Source organism: Athene cunicularia (assembly GCF_003259725.1).
Source record: "Athene cunicularia isolate RWA chromosome 1 unlocalized genomic scaffold, athCun1 chr1_part2, whole genome shotgun sequence".
NCBI lineage: Eukaryota > Metazoa > Chordata > Aves > Strigiformes > Strigidae > Athene > Athene cunicularia.
The window spans coordinates 59,266,656-59,285,047 of record NW_020799092.1 but is presented as its reverse complement, the minus strand read 5'-3'; positions in this window follow the sequence as shown (position 1 = coordinate 59,285,047).

Genomic DNA, 18,392 nt, shown 5'->3' with positions numbered 1-18,392 from the left:
ATGAAATCTTTGCAGTGGACTAATAGATAGGTAGGAAAGGAGGAAACAACAGAAAATAATGCTACACAAAATGTTGAAAAGAAAAAGCCCAAAAAATAATTGGGAGGAAGCTGGAAGGATTGCAGGAGAAAGGAGTCTTCTTATGCTTTCCTTTTTAATGTTACATTCTTCATGTAATGATGTGTTACTGTGTGATTCAAAAACGACCATGTGTCTTATTGGCTTTTTCATTTCAAAACCAAAGAGAGAAAGTCTGAAAAATGTAACCCTGCCTATGAGGTTGCAGCAGCTCTGTGATGGGCATGAAAAAGATCGCTGAGTTGAGAGTAAATTTCTCGTTATGTCCTGCTGTGCCCAATAGCTTTCCACCAACCTTCCATCAGTATTGACAGTGGGCAACAACCCTTCAAATTTCTCATCTCCTACCTGTGGTGAGGTAACTTCTTCAGAGGATTTGAAAGCTAGCCCAGAAAATGAGAAGCAGCCTGAGTCCTGGGTTAGCTTTTCATTCGAACCTTGTGTGATCACCCTGGCAGAGGTGAGTACAGGTTATAAAATCCATCTCGTAAGGGGATTTTTGAACACAGCAGCATTTCCAACTCAAGAGACAAATCGGTGTCTAAATGAAAAGTTCTTTCATTTTCAAAGGTCCCAAACAAAGACAAGGCAATGAAACATTATACCCCTGACAACCAGGCCAGTGGCATTTAGCTTGTTAAAGGGATAATGTCCACTTGTTTAAGTCACATTCAATTTGTCTAACTTTAGCAAAGAACTAACTGTGGTTTTGATATGAATATTTTACAAGAGAAAATAAACCAAAATGTTCAATATTGTTTTGCCATGGCTTTTTCAAAACAGAAAAGAATTTGTCGTGGGATCAAGTGGGCATATAATGTTAATGATTTGCATAATAAGGGTGACTTGGAGGAATTTGAAAGGGAAACAATGACTATACCTGAAGTTCTTTCAAATGTCCTAGGAAAGCAATTGTAACAGAAAGAACACATCCCTCTCATTTTTATTTCCCATCAGTAATAGGAACTTTTGGATTAAATGTGACTGTTAGACTAGGTCACATGCTAGCTAGACACTGTTATTTCACACAGCAAATGTATCATATATCATGCAAAAGTGAAAATTAGTTGAAAAATTGATAATGCCAGCTTTTTTTTTTTTTTTTTTTTTTAATTATACATAGAAAAAGTTACCTATGAGTTTGTTAAGGAATTATCAGCAGATGCAGACAAAGTGAGCAAGAGAGTTTTCTGTTATGGCAGATGCTTCACTGATCTTAAACTGCAATTTGTTATTGGAGATGAGTATGTGAACTGGAAAATCACATCCCCTTGTCACTAATTTACACAAGAATTTAAAATTAATGTTTCATGCAATGCCAAATGCCTTTGTGCGTTCATCATCTCTTAGCCCGTATGCCACACATTATTTTGCCAGGTGTTAACATGGTACAGACAAATTACATGCTCTCTAAGATATCTGAGAGATTTTGAGGGACAAAATTGGAGGAAGAATATGGGATGAAAATAACAAGCTTTGGAAAGAATTTTTTAAAGACTTGAAAGGACTTAAAAACAACATTCTTGCAACTTCTCAGTAAGAACCACCATATGTATTTTAATCCACAGACTTTAAAATATACAGATCTATAGTATAGATGAAAGAAGTAATTTGACTCACCTTGTCCCACAAAGTTCTCACTGATTTACCAATTTTGTTAAAAAATGCTTAAGGTGGAGAGTGTAGCAGAGAAGATTGTCCAAATACATGCTACTAACACAGTAAATTATTGTATTGGGATATTCTCTTCTCCTGTCTTATGGTTTTACCTATTAAGTATTACTGACAATTCATTCAGGAGAGGGAAGAAAATTAATTATTTATGTCTGTTATGTGTTAGAAATGAAGTGCTGTTCAGTAGCCTACGCCCAGACCTAGAGAGTGACTATCAGAACCCCAGTGCTCATATAATTTCTAAATACTGCAGTCGAACAAAATATTGTTTTAATTCCTCTCTGCCTGTAGGTCAAATAAAAATATGCACATAAATCCACAGGGAGTGATATAAAAATGTCATACCTTTATTATTTTCTCATAACAACTTGATCATCTGAAACTCATGTATGTGCTTAAAATAGGAAACCAGATAAATATATCCTTCAGGCACACAACCCATCAGCAGAGGTGTTAAATAGTTCACTCAATTGAACAGATTTTCAGCCCACTTGAATACTGTTCTCCAGCTCTTGCCTAATCTTAAATTATTGTAGTCGTTAACATATAATCATTTAGTTGTGCCATGCTGTGTTTGCCAGTTACTGAAACGCCAGAGATCTACCCCATGAACAAATAATTATTAGGACACTGGCTCACTGTTCACTTAGTAATGTCTGCTGTCAGGTTTGTATCACTTTGTCTCCAGGCAAATATTAGTGGTTAAAAGTTAAGATTCACAGCACTGACTCAGATGCAAGTAATAAATACTTAACAGTGGGGACTCTCTTCAGCTCAGACCTCTGCTAATTATTCTGTGCATGTGCCTGCCAAATCTCACCAGGTTCCCCCTTCTTTCCTCACTATTGTTTCAGCAGGGTTACCTTCAGTGCCCATTAAGAAGGCTAAAGGACACTAAACATCTCCTTTGTGGCACTGGCCATATTGGTGTATTATCAGCTGTTTCAACATGCTTTAGGCTGTGATGCTGGGAAAATTGCTTCAGGTCAAGACATTATGGGTATGATACCATTTTTCTGTGTGAAATTCTGTACTCCATGTGGTTTAAGAGCCTTCTGGGTTTGCTTCTGGGAATGTCCATACAAAAGGAGTTTCACAGTCTGTGAATCTCATTGTTAGTCATCCTTGTGAACACTACTTCACACAAGCTCCTCTGCTGGGTTCAGATGAGTACTGCTATAAATGAGTAACAGGTTACACAGTCAAACCCTACAAATTAGAGCAGTAGCACAGGAAAGTGCTTTACAAAAATATTTATTACATGATGCCTTCTTTTTGCTCTTGCACAGAAATTGCAGGTAAAGGTTGATGCAGCAGATGGTATTAAACAATAGTTACCAAATAATAGAGAAACCAGGAATGGCATTTATTTTCTAGGAGTCACTGAGGAGCCAACACATTAAAATCTGGGGGGGGTGGGTTCAAATCAATATTTACATGGGATTTGAGAGTGTTTTACATGCTAAGGGGCTGCCATTACCAGTGGGGCCAAGAAGACAGTTGCTTTCCACAGGCATAGCTTGGGCAGTGGCATGGCTCAGCCCCTTACCAAGCCTTCTTGTTGCTCTGCCTTCACACATAGCCTGAAAAGTCCAGTTCAGACCTGGTAGGACATGGTATCTCAGGTTTGAGGCACCTTCAGTGTGGCTCCAGTAACAGGCACCACAGAAACTTTGTGAAATTTGATAAGGGCACCACAAAGTAGACAGGGACAGAATGGATATACAACCCGTCCAAACTTAGATCTGTCAAGTAAGTTGAGTCAATGATGACAATTTTGATGAGAATTCAAGAAAGCATGAGGGGACAGCTCACTTCAAAATATCTTTTCTTTTTCTAGCACTGAGGGTAGCATCAGAAATGCTATTTTTGTAGTGTAAAGTTCAAATCTTTCTACAGCTGGCAAGAACTTAGAGAAGAAGAAAAATATGTCAATATTCTCAATCACTTCTTACTCAGACCTGAATAGCTATTGACCATTATTCTTTCTACCCTTAATCTCTCAATCCAATTAAAAATTCTATAAAATGTTATAAAGTATTAGATGAAGAATAATTTACCAGGGACAGTCCCACTGATTTCAAAGAAGACTCGGTACTCTCCTTTACAGTGCAATTTTGATCTCAAATATGCACTTCATGAATCATGACTATATTATGTATTGGACGAAAGCCCAACCAATTTTGAAAAGGATTTCAAGAGAATCACTGGAAATGAAGAGGACTAGATCATGTCAAAGTTCTCTGCAAAGAATGAAAAGTGCTTTTCCCGTATTTCATGTTCCTAATTATGATAAAAAAATAACTGCATGTCACATTATATAACATTTTATTCATAAGGGCAAACTTTGCTGGGAAATCTCTGTGCTTTGACTTTGGTAGGATCACCATAGGTATATGTCAAGGTACAATTTGTGCTATAATATTTACAGCTGAAATTTCCCCTGCATTTAATATAATTAAGGTTTAGTATAGCAGTATCTTTATATCAGCAAAATGTCACTGGGAGCTAGATCCTCATGTCATTATATACAGTGAACAGAATAGATGTATTAACACTTGTTTTAAAAGTAAGGTGCAATTAACTTTGACTGCAAATATGAAAGTTTGAGGGAGCCTTGGAACCACACATCAGTGACTCTGTTTAGGTTGAACATGAAATTAATGAGTTCAAATAATGTTTTTTTTGTAAGTAAGACCTTTTCGTATGTCATTATTTTCAAGGAAAAAAAAGGCAATTATTTAATATATTGCGCTATTCTAGCCTTGGCATCTAGAATTCAACAGCTCAAACTTACTGGTAAATCAATAACAATGTCTGAATTAAACTTAATGTTGCCTTTTTCGCTTTTCAACATCTTCTATCTTCAGAGAACATTCAACAAATAGAGTACCTATTGTTGATGTTTTCCTTTTCCTGTCACTATTTAATAACTATTTTAAGGCACTGCTCAATATTAAAGATAATTTAAAAGCAAAAATCCATCTTCAGAGATGTGTCTGAATAAATATAAAATATAATCATTCTAATCTTATGTATTCTTATAATCTCAGAAAATTATGCATATCCCATGTACCATGTTGTAAAAGCAACAGCTGGTTCCACAACTAGGAAACATATTTCCTGAAATTCATGGGGCAGAAATTCTGAAAGATAAGATTTTGTGCTTCAAGAGGTAAGACAACCATCGGCTGGCTTACTATTAGGTGATTTTTCCGTGTGTGGTTTCTTCTGTCATTGTCTGGTATTGCTTGTTCTACTGACAGCCAGATTGATGATACGGACTAATACATTCTTCTGTTCTGCTTTGGCAATTCCTTTGTTCTTCAGAGAATGTTATACTTGTCTTAAATGTCCCATATCTGACATCATACCCATCACTAAACTTCCTTGTTACCTCTGGGAGACCCCTGTGGACTTGTGATGGTCATGTTAGGAATCTTTCTGAAGGGATATGCTCTAATACTACAGATCTTTTTGTGTAAAGTGTTACTGCAGGGGCTGGTCAATGAACAAACTGTGATTCAGTTTTCACCTTGCTTTTTGAGAGCAGTAAAGTACTTGAATCCTTCACTGAGCAAATTACTCAGTTGTGTGTACCCGTCTACTGTCTCTCATCCCTCAGGGAGGAAAGCCTCTACTTTTACCACTTTCTACATAAACCAGATGGCTCGTGTTGTTTTATCTTCCTTTCTTTGTTCTTTCTTAGGGGTTGTGTTTTTGTGGGGGGTTTTTCGGGGTTTTTTTATTACTGGTAGCCTGGAGTAAGGAAGTGCTTTACTCTGCTTGTGACTTAATATATTCAGTGACACTCTACAAGAACTTTGGCCAGGTGACCTGCAGAGGCAAATCAAAGTTCATTGTCAATAGAGCCTGTCCCTTCAACTCTGAATATTTCTGACTTCAGAAATACTTGATATTTAAGCAACACTCCTTGAGAAGACTGATACTACAGCTAGAGTTGGAAAAATGGTTGAGTAAGACACATTTTTAGGAATGTTGGTACTGGATCTCAGTCTGTATGTTAGTATAGATAAGAGGAAAGATATAGTCATGAAATGAACATGCAGCTAAGAAAATCTTTGTGTGAACCCAGTTGCTGTCTAAGCGGGTTTCAGAAATCATTTTCTGGGAAGCTGAAAAAGAAGAATTTTTTTTTTTTTTTTTTTTTTTTTTTTTTTTTTTTTTTTTTTTTTTTTTTTTAATTTGTATCAGTTGGCTATTCAATAACGCAGAAGCAATGAAAGGAACAAGAACTGGTTTTCAGGCAGAGAAAATTTTCAGAGATTATTTTCTTTGAGTTGGGGGAAAATGGAGAACTACAGGGAACAAGAAATTGTGACCCTTAGTGCACTATGAGGAAACAAGAAGTAATGAAGAAGTTAGTTCAGCCAGGGCATTTTGATGTTGGGAGGGATAAATGTCTGTCAGTTTTACACCGACATTTGAAAAAGAGTGGCAGAGGGCTTGCCCGAATACTGTTTTCTCCTTGTATGTTATGCAGCTTGCAGAACACCACTTTCTTCCTTGAATATTTGACTGTGGAATTTTGAGGGGGAGGAAATATCACCATTGGACTTCAGTCTAACTGATAACTTTGATCCTGAAGACATTTTCCAGGGAAAATCTGAAAATTTTATATGGTTATGGGGCATACAGGAATTAGATGGAAATCCTGTAGTGTAGGCATGGACTTTTTAAAGTTATCAAGTAAAGTAAATCTGATGTTCCAATGGCAAATTTAATGTAGGGTCCTGTAATGTGGGCAAATTGCTTCCCTCCAATGTGTAGCAAAATTTCACTGAAGACTTGGGGGATACTGTAAACCATGCCTAACTTTTATACATGGATGGAATGGATCTAAATTATTTTGGAGGTTGGGATTAAAACATGGAATATTCTTTCTAAAGTGAAATAAGTGTCTAAACTCAATGAGGAGAGTCAGTAAACACATATGGTCACACATGGGAGAGTAATGGAATTCAAGAACAGTTAAATTGGGTTCATCGAGGAGTGTGTAAATATTAAAATAAACATCAATTGGGGACAAGTCAGCAATCATAAAAAAGTCAGTTCCTGTGTTGGATTGCATCAACAGGATTATCACAGTAAATCAAGCTTGATGGGAACCTCTGTATAATAGGGATGCTTTGGCTTTACTTGAAATAACACCCACATTTTAGTATGCTGCATTTTAAAGAGAATAGAAATCTTCAGAGAATCAAAAGAGCAGCAAGCTTCCTAAGACACTTAAAAACTTGATCTATGGGGGTGGGATAAGAAGACAAATCAATGAAAGAATGTGAATGCCTTATAAAATAAATTGTAAAAAAACCCACAATACAAACAATAACATTTTAGAAGGAGGAAATCTTATGGCACAAGCCATTATAATTTATTAGAAGAGGAGAAGAAAGGGAGTTGTGCCCTGGCATGGGAGAATGCAATTAGGTATTAGAGGATGCTTAATAATTATTTCTGGCAGAAGAATCAATTGCAAGGAAGCTGACTGAAGTAAACTCATTTGAAATATTCACAGCTAGCCCTGGGACCGCAAAGTAATATTTGCATCAGTTCTACCATGACTCAGGAGGATGAGCTGTTACAGATGACTCACTTGAAGTCTCTTCCCACTCTCATAATTCGCAGAAACTCATTTCAGAGTGTTTACTTATTTAAACTAAAATAGTAGACTGGAAGTACCAAACTATGCCTCAAGTTTTTCAGACTGTTGGAAGTGTAAAATCTACCAATTTAAAGTATTTCAAAGGAAGATATCTTTAAGCACCAAACCAATATACATCAAGGTTTTAAAAAGCAGATGGTAGTGGTAAAGAATTCTGGTTTGGTTTTTTTTGTTTTTTTGTTTTTTTTTTTTTTTTCCTACTCCACTCTCTACTAGCCAGATTTGCCCTTCTAGTGTAATGCAACATCTGTTTCTAATTCCAAAGCAGACCAGACTATTGTGGAATCATAGCAGATGTACTATTTTGGTACAGATTATAGCTTACATGATTTATTAAATTTGTAGAGTGGCATCTGTGACACTTTATTATCTAGGAAATAGTAGTAATTAGAAACAATAGAGCTGTACCAAAATGAGCTTGGGCTTAATATGAATGGAAAATCCAAATAAAGGGGTAATAATCCAAAATAATTCAGTAAGTTAATAGCAAATCAAGTAGGGTAAATCTCTTAAATATCAACCCATTACTTTATTCATTCATGGTATAGCATAGCAAATTTTTTCAGTTCTTTCCCACTGAGAAAGGAATCATAAATTACTGAGTTCCATGTATAACAGACTACTTATAGAAGATTGGTCTCTTTTACTACTCATTAGACAATTTTAAAACGTGTAGCAATAAAGTTGTATGAATAGGGTTAGATGCAGAACCTATCTGAAGCACCAAATGTAGGAAACAGTCATGATTTAGTTGTCTTTATCTAGAATATATGTATTCCAACTCGTTTTTGATTGCCTTGGTGGTACTGAAAGTCTCCAGACACTACAGACTTTGAGTTTGAATTTTCATATAAATTTTTAGTATCTTAATTTTTTACAGAGATGAATAGCTCTGCAACTGTCTTATGATTATACACATCTAAGAGCTACCTAACACTCATTTTGGGCACTATCTAAGCACATCCCCAGGACGATGCTCTTTTCAAAATACAAAGGTTGTCTCTGTTTTCTTTCAAAATGTTCTTGGAAGAGTATGCACCTTCTCCATTGCATTATAAAATTCAACATTATTAAAAAGGTGGAGAATTATTCCTCTGAGGATTCATTCATGTTCCTACCTGAAGAGTTCTGTAGATATCAGGCTACATGAGAGAGCCTTCTCCAATGTATTTCTTGAGGCCAAAACATAAATCAAAATGGAAGGCAACTGTCATGAAGCTGGATGGAGACAACTAGTATTAAGGAGCATGATTTAGTATACAAATGGGTGAAACATTCAGTTGAGAGAGAGGCTTTGTGTTTCTGTTGCTCTCCAAAGACTGTTCACATTATTGGAGTGAAACAACTTTTGCAAAAAACATAAATCACCATTAGAAGAATGGTGAGAGATTTTCTCCGTCACCTTAGTGTTTTATTAGGGTATGTACAGTCTTATCTGCTCATCAGTTCTTTTTCTGGGATATAATGAAAACTTTCCAGGCATGAAACCACAGCTTAAAGAGTTACTTCTTAGGACAGTCTTGAATCCTTTCAGATGTAGGCAATACTGAGTTTATAGTGTCTTGAACAGGAAATTAATTGCTAGCAAAAATACAAAGAAAAAAAAAATGAAGCCCTTTCAGTGAAGGAAGTTGGTACCCACATGGAGAAAGTCAGAGTTATGCATTCCAATATACAAAGATGTCTTTCTGTATCTCTTTGGACTCACTATTTAGTTTTCTGTTTCATTAACTGAAGGTGACAGTACATCTCCAGTGTCAGGAAGGTCCTTTTTCAGTATTTCTTGGTTTGACTTCCATTTGGAGATGCTGCTGGCCAAACTTAAATGAAGGAGAAGTGTTCAGGAGTGCTTGTCATCATTCTGGTTGTCAACAAACTCTTCTGCATTTTGACCCTACTTGAGGAGGAGATGTCTGTGCCTTCACATCTGACTGTCTTTGCTGTCCTTACAAAAGGATCACTGATGGATGAGAGGCATCTACCCAAAAGTAAGGTTGCCACATATATCCTGAATCCAGACCATGATGTGATCTGTCATTCTCCTGGTGTACTGACCTGGTCCAGCTCCTTCTTTGCTCCATGCAGAGAATCTCATTTGCAAGGCCCAGCTCCAACAAAATCTTTATATTTTTATTTCCTGAGTCTTCTCTATTTTCTTATCCAACAGAATGTGAAGTTAGGAATTTAAATGTGAGTTGAGGGACTCTGTATTCTCAATTTGTACCTAAATGGTAATGTTACAGTCCTTAACTTTCAGGTGCATAAGGCTTTTATTGCAGTGATCCATTAGAGTTTTTCTTTATCAGTCATCTGTTCTGAACTAATTCTAGAATAGTTTGAAAAATGAAAATATTTCTCAAAAGACTCTGCAAGAAACAGTCCTTTAATTCTACATCTTCATAGACTATAAGTAATTTTCTATTTGGATTTTCAAAGATATTTGATTATGACTGAGTAGGGGTCCTGGTAAGTACCAGTCAAAATTAACAATTTCAATGAAAAATATCAGATTTTTCAGCTTTTTACTTTTAAGAATTCTGGAAAAGATCAGTTCACTTTTTTTTTTCTTTTTTTTCAAAAAATATTTATGTAATTTGCAATATGTGTGAGAAAATTACTGAAATTATTTTAAAAAATTGTCTAAAGAATAAAATTTGTGTGTAGGAATTTAATCCCAATTTAAAAAATAATGATGTAATTTTAAAAATAATAAAAATTGGTGTTAATATTTTTTAAAAAATCACATCCAGTAAAGTGTGCCGATGAGTTCTTTAAAAACAGTAACATAGTAAAATATGCAGAAAGTATTCATTACCTTTAGTGTCAGACCGACATATGGAGAGGCTGGTGTGTATTTGGATATAAGAATCAAGATGCAGGAAGAAGGGAATTTGAATATCAAAGCTATTCCATAGACAAAAGAGTAAATGTATAGGTTTTCTCAAAATATTTTTTTCATTAAGATATCACAAAAATAATCTCTTCTTTTCACTCAGTGAGTGTTTTTATAGTCTTCAAAACAGATCTTTAGTAGTCAGACTTGTGAGCATCAACTCTGTCACTGAAAGTGAGTTGATAATAATGTAGATCTCTAATTTAGGCAGCCACCCAAGTCCTGGTGTTTCATTATTTTTATTAAATTATAGGTTTGAGATAGAGACAAAACCAGCTCCTGAATCTAATTTCCTTCTGAACTAATAGATAACTAAGGATTTAGATGCTTGTATGACTACATCCAAATTTTCAAATGTCTAATCATTGTTAATGGAATTTATCCTCAGAACTGCCCTATAGATAGGAAAATAATATCCTTAGCAAGGAAGGGATCAGGCAAAATAAATTACTTACCCAATGTTACATAGGAAGCCAAAGAGGCCCGAAAATACAATAATCTTCCATTTAATCCAACACCATTTCTACGGGTTGCTCTTTCTTCCTTGAAAAATTTTTTAGTGTTCCTATCAATACAAAAGGGTATTTATGGTTTTTATCTGTTAATTGCACACTCACTATCATACCTGTTTTACCTTTCGCCTGATCACATCTTTGGCTACAAATGCTTCCAGTTTCTTCTTATTTAATATTTGCTAGCCATTGTTTCCTTTTTCATCCTTATCAGTTTAGAGAATCACTGTTATATCTCAAAAGTTCCACCCACCTGACATATTGACAAATTTCCTAGGAACTCAGGAGGTCTGCTTGTTTAGATGGTTGCTTTCTTTGAATCTCACAGTACTCTAGAATTCATCAAAGACTTTTAACCATTCAAAGTATGATGCTGTTGTAAATGTTATGGTTTTTCAATCCATAGTCTGGTGACATGCTCAATGCACTATGTGTATGAAGGCATTACTATAACATTAGATTATGTATGTAGAAATATTTGATGAGGAATTTGTGTAGTTCTCCACCCACTCAAGTTGACAAAAAATGAGGGAAGCTTTATTACTGTAATAGAACTCACAAGTAATTTGACTGGCATTGACAATATTCTTAATGATGAAAATTCTTTAATCTAGCAAATCAAGACATGCTGAGACCCAGGCTGTCACTAGAAATTCAGCAACACAATAAATTTTTTGTTATTAGCATTAGGCTATTAGTTATTTGAACTACCTACTTAACATGCAGTATTAGCACGTAGTCCTTTTGTACTTGACACTGGTGAGACAGCACCTCACATACCGTGTTTAGTTTGGGGTCTGTAACTACAAGAAGGACATTGAGGTGTTGGAGCACTTCTAAAGAAGGTCAACAAAAGTGGTGAAGGGTTTAGAGAACAAATCTTATGAGGAGTGGCTGAGGGAACTGGGGTTGTTTAACCTGGAGAAAAAGAGGCTCACGGGAGACCTTATCGCCCTCTACAACTACCTGAAAGGAGGCTGTAGCGAGATAAGTGTTGGTGTCTTCTCTCAAGTACCAAGTGATAGGACAAGCAGAAATGGCCTCGAGTTGTGTCAGGGAGGTTTAGATCAAATATTAGGAAAAAAATCTTACCAGAAGTGCCATCTTTTTTGCTTTCATCCATCTTCTTCACTTCACTGCTCTCTCCAGGGCCCTCCCTTTCTTCCCCCCCTCCTTGATTTATACACACTTGTGCCCATCCTCTAGGTCAACCCACATACCTATATATCCCATGTACTGGGAGGGGTACGGTGTTTCATGGGATGATGGAATTAGTATGATCATGTTAGCCTTCATTAGCATATTGAGGGGTGTTAACTTTAATATGCATTTCGTGGATAATGAAGCAAAGCTCATTCACTGGACAGATGGCCCTTGAAATTTGGCCAGGTGCCCCAGAGCAGAACTGTCCTGTCTCTACCGGAATCCCTCCTCCAGTTGCATCCTGTGTTATTCGGGCAGCCTTATCAGCTTCGACCTCCACACTATCCACTCTGTGACTCTAGTTTCATCTTGCGAGTGTTCGAGACATTCCTTAGCTCAGAGGCCTCCACTCTCCGTGCTAACTTTTATCTCTTTCTCAGGCTGTTTTTCTCAGTTCATGTTTCTCCCAGGCCTGTTTTCACAAGTCGTCTCTCCTAAGTGAGTGAGAATGAATACATTAACTACTGAAATAACATTGTCTACTGTGGCAAGAACCTAGTCCTCCACAGTATGCAAGAGGAAATTTTTTTGTGGTTTGATACAAAAAGAGACTTGTCTGTGGTTCTGCAGCTACTCAAAAGAGTGGTCACAGAAATGGCACTGGAGGTACAGAATGTGAACTGTGACTGAAATGGTTTATGTTATTTTGGAGCAAATTCACTTAAGATTGCTCCACCAAGCACCTGCCTTTGTGCTAAGCTACACGAAATGCTTGCTGGAACTGACTCTGATATATATGTATCCAAAATAACTTGACAGTACAGTTAGCTCTTGATTATTTGTTGATAGATGACTTGGTTTGCAGATAAAAAGGGCCAAAAGAATGATTTTTCTGTCATGACTTACTATCTCAGACACTGTGTTGTACTACACCATTTCCTGATCTCAGGTGGCTCCACACAGCCCCACAGGGCTGTTGTTGAGTTATTCTTCTTGGTATTTGTGGAACTGGGGTGGTGTTGCTGAGATGTCTACACCGATGTGGGACAATCTGTGCAGGATGGGAAATAATAATAGTCATATTATATGGGTCTTCCATTTTCCAAGGTATCCTGATCATGAAAAAGAGAGAGATGATTATGGGTCATCTGTCAGTGCTGGTCAGCCCCAAAACAGGACAGATCTCAAAGGCTAATCAGAATTTGGGTAGGCATCTGAATGTTCAGCTCAGTTGGACTTGTGCACAGCTGCAGCTAGCTGCTGGAAGTGACTCATTTAAAACCAGAGTAGGTATAAGTACCCCATGCCCCAATCACAATTTGGCAGCATATCAATTTCCTATGTTAAATTCTCTATTGTCCTTATACACCACCTTGTTCTTTAAATGTTCATGCTCAAAAAAAGACCAAAAAAATACAGCGACAGGGACATTGGAAGAAAAGGGTTATTTTACTATGAGCTGTGAAGAAGAATCTTCTTCTCTTAATGGTTCTCAAGGGACATGTTTATCTCAATGGATATAATTGTTGCTTTTATCTGGTGGTGGGAGTTTCTAAGATAAATTAATCATGATCTCAGAGGACTCTCAGCTCAGAAAAGTATATAATTCTTACAGAGTCAATTTTGTAGAATTATTGTATTATAGACTATATTAATTATTACAAAAACTGAATATTCTATAATCGGAACTCCCTCACAAGCACTATCTTCGAAGACACCCATTATTATCCCTGTTTTGCAGACAGGGAATGGAAGCCTATCCATGATGAAGTAGATCAGTTATAAGCCTTAAGTAAGATAACTCAATCCAGACCTCAGAGACATTTTATCCAAACTGTAGGTATCTTTGCCAATGGGGGAAATTGGAGTTAGAAACTGGACAGTCTAAGCTCTTTGCCTTGCTGGCCGTTACTCCAAATTTCACAAAAATATCAATGCTTTTAAGTATAACATAAGAATCTCCTCATCAACAAAACTGTTTCTAATTTAGATCACTGTATTTGACATACAGACTGAATTCTTCTGCATAGTTGTGTCTGAAAAAAGGAGAGCCTTGATCTTCTGTGGAAGTGGTTAGGTGTTGCTAGTAGGGTACAAAACAGGTATGAGAGGAAATCCAGATCCTACGAGCAGATGATTCATTGTTCTAAGAAGTGTTTGTGTTTCACAAATTGCCCAGAAATGTTGTATCACTAAATAAAGAAATCAGCTGCTATAAAAAGCCTTATTCTGAGTTTTATCATGCATTACTTCTCTCCATATGCTAGACTGGAAAAAAGCGTGAAGAACTGGCTTATAATAACTTGCATAAAATTATTTATTACCAAGCCCTTCTTTGGTTCCATTGACAATATCAGCATTTTTAAACTATCTCATGAAGTATTAAGGCTTGTGTCACTCAGAAATATAAAAACTAAACACAAAGGCACATGGTTACTGTTTCTTATTATGTATGATTTGCAAAAGATGGGGTTGATTCTTAGAAACCCCACAGTTTGCAGAATCAATAATTTACCTCTGAAAACTAAACATATAAATAAGCTACCAAACCATAATATTCAACCACTACTGTTTAACATTATAACCTACCTTACAAAGATCATCTGCCTCTGGTTGTTAGTTACCTATTAAAAGACAAAATCATTCTCAATCTAAAAAAAAAAGAGAAGACTGAAAAGAATCTGTTGAAAGTTTCTTCAGGTTTAAGTGAGATATGCAGCTGCTGGAATAATGCAATCAGTATTTTCTTAGTACTTTTGGGGAAAAAGAATAGAATTAAAAATTACCAGCATTCCTTTATGAAAATCTGAAATTAAAATATTTTTTTAGAAAAAATCCCCAAACAACAAACTGACCAAACCTAAGAAACCTACATACACATTTTTTGTTTCCTGTTTCTTTAAAAACATAGAGAGAAGTAATCAAATGAAATTAAAATTTCCATATAAGGGAAAAAAAGATATTTTCTGATTAACACAATTTTGACAGAACATTTTCCAATCATCTCTATTTATGTGGAAGATTAGCTCATTTCATTGCTATTGTTCTGTGCAATCCTCCATGGAAATTCAACCAGAGACATGGAGAGGTAATGTTATTGGGATCAGTAATATCGCCGACAAAATAATTTTCTCACTTATTAAAGCAAAACGTAGTCTATAATTGGCATTCAGTTTTCTGCATAATGACTACACAGATGTGTCACAGGATAGTAAAGGTGCTTGTAAATATGGTGTTTGGATAATCTGAAACATATTTTTAAAATGAAAGCTTTCCAGTAGTAGGTATTCAGTCAAAGCCAACTTTCTTTAGGTTTCACGCTTAAGGTGTTTTCATGGTTGCTTTTACCTTTCAAATTTTTTATCCAAATATTTTAACAGAAAGGTATTTCATAAGAAGGCACGAATGTAGCATTTAACCACCTGTTCCTGGATATATAATGAAAAAAATATTAACATGTCTTGCTCATTGGAATTCATAAACACTATAGAAGTGTTTACCTCTGTCTCTGCTCTTTCTATACCACTACACACAATAGGCACAAGCCCTCCTCCCTCCATCACTGTTAAACTGATTGTGACTATACCAGTCTCTTCTGGCATCTCTAAACATTTGTTCATTGTTCTGAATTATTAAAATAAAGTATTTATGTCATTAACTGCTCAATAGTATCCTGTGCATTCCATTTTTCTACTCATGTACTGTATTAGAATAGCTGGAGCTTTTATGATAGGAAAAAACTAAAAAATTTTGGAGTGACAGCCATGCATGCAGGACAATACCGGGACATAAAAAGGCAATTTACTCACTTTTTAAATTGATCTTGACATTTATAGCACACATATCCATAAATATGGAAATAATTGAATACTCCAGGTAAGTGGGTTAATGTGTTTTCATGAATATGGATGATCATATTTTGTTTATTCTTTCAGTCTACATAGCTTTTTGTTGAATGTCTTTTGATTGCAGGCTATTGAAAAGTCACATTTTCCTACACCCCATTAGAAATCTATAAATCATTTGCTGGAAGAGGCTTTCTCTGCCTCTGTGTGCCAGTATACTGTCAGTGGTAGAGCTGGGACCAGACGTTTCGAATGAAGGTACAATGAGCTCTCCAGCAGAGAGGAATTATGAAAGAACTACACAAAGGGAATTGTCATCATTTACAGGTTAGCTTCTGCCTTGAAGCCCGTTGCATTTATATTGCTTTCAAAATACTTTTTGTATTTTATTTGTTTAACCCTTACTATTGTAACACAAAGTGTTTTTATTATCTAAGTGTCTAGCCCTTTAGAGAATATTGTTAACTTCATAGTACCTTGCATCTGGCTTTGTAATCTATGCCCATCAGTAACAGAATTTAATGGTCCATTAGAATGACAGGGATCACCAGGACCACACAACACTGCAGACACATCCACTCCTTTGGGCGAAAGCCTGCTTGACAACTTGTGCAGAGAACATGTTAGAAAAAGGTGATGCCATTTGGACTGGACTTTGGTTTATGCATTGATACTAATTTCAGTTAAAGAGAAAAAATTACTTTTTTTTCAATATCTTCTTTGGGTTAGCTTGACAAGGAGCCACTGAAGTTGGTAATGATTTTATTTTCACAGTTTTTACATAATTTGAGTGATTCTGGGAAGGAGAAATAGACATGTCTATGTCCATATTTCCAAACTTCCCCAGTAGTAACCAGAGAAAGAAAACGGCAAAACCATGTTCCCTACAATCAAAATTCCAATACAAAATTCCAGTAATCTCTGCAGAGTCAGAATCCTAGGCAGGAAGCAGGTCCATGTGGGAGATGAGCCTTCATGCAAGTCCAGTACTGTGAATGCTATGGATTGTCCTTTCCTTTCCTGTCCTTACTTCCTTCTGCTTTTCTCAAGGTTGCCTGAAAAGGTTTTCTGTGTTTGTTTTTTCTGTTTTAAGATAAATGCTGAGGAAAATGGTATGATTGGGAAGGGTAATAGAAAGAAACTAGAAGTCTTGAGTTCGGTGAGTTTCCAGATGGGCTGATTAATGTGTGTTCTTCTGTTAGCCTGAAACTGGAAATGCTCCTCTTTACCACAGGATCTCCACTATAGCTATCTATATGACAGGCTTTAGAAGGCAGACTAGGAATGACATAGGTTATGGCTTCTCGATCATAGCCTGGTATAAACAATGATAAATATCTATAATTGATATTCATCTTAGAAGAGAAGATGTATGGAATTTGTCTTGAAGGTACTACTCCATCATGCGTATCCATGTACACTTCATTTCGTGACCACCCATTCCTGTTGGAGACTGAAGTGTACACTGTGTTTAGTGTCACTAAAGGCATATAAGAACTTACACTGGTGGTACATGTTAATTAGACATTGAAAAATATACACCATATTATTTTTCTTTAAGAAAATAATCATAAATGCAAAATATTAATTGTTTTTTTTCAGCTATTAAATCCAGATTATCCGGGTCCAGTGACTGTAGGAGCTATGGGGGGGGACTTTGAAATCTTCATGGCAAGTGATATGCTATCTGCATGTGTCTGTGCACACATGCTGGTAAAAGAAAGTTTCTGGGAGTTTTTGTATCAAGAAGTTCACTTCAGAGGCAGCCTTGCAAGTTTTAATGGGTTTCCCAAGGGACATGAATGGGATGGCCAGCGCACACAGGAACAGACATTAAAACGTGCTTCTGTGAGTTTATAGAGTTCATACCTTTGAACAAGACATGCAGAGGAGAATTCTTAGCATTTTATCCACTGCTGATGGTTGTCCTCCAAAGCATAGACTTCTTTTAATGACGATGTGAGTCAGGTTTAAAAAACTCCCGGGTGTGATCCTATCCCCTAGAATTTGGGTCCTGTATTCTATGACTGATAAATGATAAACTTCTTTTTCTTTCTTTCAACTTGTGGAGGTTTGAGCTCAGCTGGCAGCCAGACGCCACGTGGCTGGCTGTTCACCTCACCCTCCCTGGTGAAGTAGGGGAGGGACAAAAAGAAGAGAATTTGTAGGTTGAATAAAAAGAAAGAATTTACTAAATATAACAAGAGAACAACAGTAACAATAGTGAGTCCAAAAGAAACAGGTAAAACACAGTAATGGCTTACCGAGTGTGACAACCACCGCCCACAGCAATAACACCGCCCGACCAGAACCCGAAAAAGGCACGCACCCACCTGAATACCCTGGGCATGACATCGCATGGTATGGAATACTCCACTGACTCATGGGGACTTGGCCCTCTCAACACAGGGAAGATTAACTCTGCCCTAGTCAAAACCAGGACCAACTGAATTACTGTTTTTTGTTTACTTCTTGCCCTGCGCCACATGTTGTATGTGTATGATCCCTCCTCCCTGTGGAAAGACAAGACTCTTCTTGCATTTAAGAGCTTCACAAAACAA